We start from the raw sequence: 1,997 nt of genomic DNA, 5'->3' as shown, positions 1-1,997 counted from the left end.
AAGAGGGAAAAGATTTTGTTGCAAAGTGTTTTGTGAAAGATCCGAGTAAAAGATGGACGGCTGAGATGCTTTTGAATCATCCTTTTGTTGAAGAAATTGTTTCAATGAAAAATGTTAATGAAGATGAATCACCAAGAACTCACTTTGATTTCAACAATTGGGTTCCTAGTGTTAATAGTTCCGTTATAAGTTCACCGGTATCGGATGAGTTGTGTCCATGGGATATTGATTCGGTGGCGGATCGGCTCCGGCAGCTTGTGACGGTTGATGGACCGGTGAGTTGGTCGGAATCAGATGGTTGGACTAATGTTAGATGAAATTGGAATTTTGTTGAGGCAGAGTAATTAGGAGTTGAAGATGGATCATTGCGATTAATTTGGTTCTGGTTCGATTTTGTATATTCTAATTCTAATTCTAATTTTTAGAATGTAAATTTGGTAGGATTCATGATTTTTGTGATACTATTTGATGGAAGAGTTTTAACTGGCGACAATTGTGGCCCTTTGTACAGAGGCTGATTTAATAGAACAAATACCATATTTTTTGCCTTTTCTCAATTGTTACTGATTTGATTTCATTTAATTTTGTGATATTCTGAGGTAAACTATGATTTGTTGACTTAATTACAACCTTGATTTCAGTAGAATTGTACTCAAATCTTTTAGACTAGTTGAGAAGATCTTGAGTTTGATATTTGTTATCGAGAAAATTGCAAATCAGAGGACCACATTAAGAAAAAATTGATGATAATTAACTTAATTACCACACAAAATGGTTCAAAATTGGCATTTTTAATTTTTAAGTGATATTAATTATATTTGTTACTATTACAAAATTTTAATGAATAATATGTGCATCAATCTTAACTTAATATTTTTTACTTTGTATTTGTAATAAATTAAATGCATTAATATTTAATAAAAATATTATTATTTTTCTTTTATCAATAATTTTTTTTTATGAATTTGTCAAATATATCAATTATTTAGGTGACGGAAAAAATGTATTTTATGATTTTGAGATAAAAAAGTTTAAGTCTAATTTATCGAATCGAATGGTAGAAAATGTGAACATGATCATTCGACAAATGATTGCTTGTTACCGCAAAGATAGAATAAATGAGGTTAAGAACTTTTATGTTGGTTTAATCCCTGTCAAATATCGAAAGGTTATTCTTTTGGCTTCAACACTTTTGTTGACAATTTTTTTTTGTCAATGGATAAAAGTAAAAGAAAGACTTGGTGGTTGTTGACACTATTTTTTTTCTTTTTAATTATGGATTCCTTTGACTTCTATACAATTTTCAAATTTGAAGTGTGAAACTAAATATAAAGTCACTTGGAGCACTTGGGCCTTCATGGTGTCATGTGCCAGCAAGGAAACAGCTCTTTGACTATTTTGGAAACAAGGAATTATTAGTGTCTATCAAGAAATAGAAAACCGAGTGAAAATTTTTAGGTACTTTCAAAATGGTGTGAAAAGAATCATTAACAATTCCTTATGGCGCACCATCTAAAACTCTTGTACTTGTTCTTATGAATATAATTATGTGATCACATAGAAGAATAGTAAGATGGAAAGAAAAGAATCGACCATTACCAAACTCATACATAGCATTGTGGAATTTTGGAACCGTAGGAGTGAGATCCAAGTATTCTAGAATTTCTTCTTGTGTGAGAGGACATAGGTATACGAACGCAATTACAAATTTGAAAAGTCCTTCCAAAATGGTTTTTTCTTTTTTTACAATTTTTTTCTAGAATGCTAGAATAAAGAGATTTGGCAGATGAGTCAATTATTTTAATAGTCAATTATCTTAAAACAATTTTTGTGTGGGCAAATGGGTCAATTATTTTAGGATCGAGGGAGTATAATTTAATAATCATGTACATTTTTTAAAGATTAAAGATTAAAGATTAATTTGACACGAAAAATATAAAAGGTATATTTTAAACGTTGATTAAGATAAATGTAATTTTATTCTATTATTATTATTA

General features: G+C 29.3%; 1 pseudogene; it reads left to right on the top strand.

The window, feature by feature from the left end:
* LOC101501425 (mitogen-activated protein kinase kinase kinase 20-like) overlaps nucleotides 1-557 on the top strand; it is a 1,406-nt pseudogene extending 849 nt beyond the window's left edge.
* Nucleotides 558-1,997: the final 1,440 nt, after the last annotated feature.

Source organism: Cicer arietinum, chromosome 7, assembly GCF_000331145.2.
Source record: "Cicer arietinum cultivar CDC Frontier isolate Library 1 chromosome 7, Cicar.CDCFrontier_v2.0, whole genome shotgun sequence".
Taxonomy (NCBI): domain Eukaryota; kingdom Viridiplantae; phylum Streptophyta; class Magnoliopsida; order Fabales; family Fabaceae; genus Cicer; species Cicer arietinum.
This window is presented reverse-complemented; position numbering and strand designations above follow the sequence as displayed.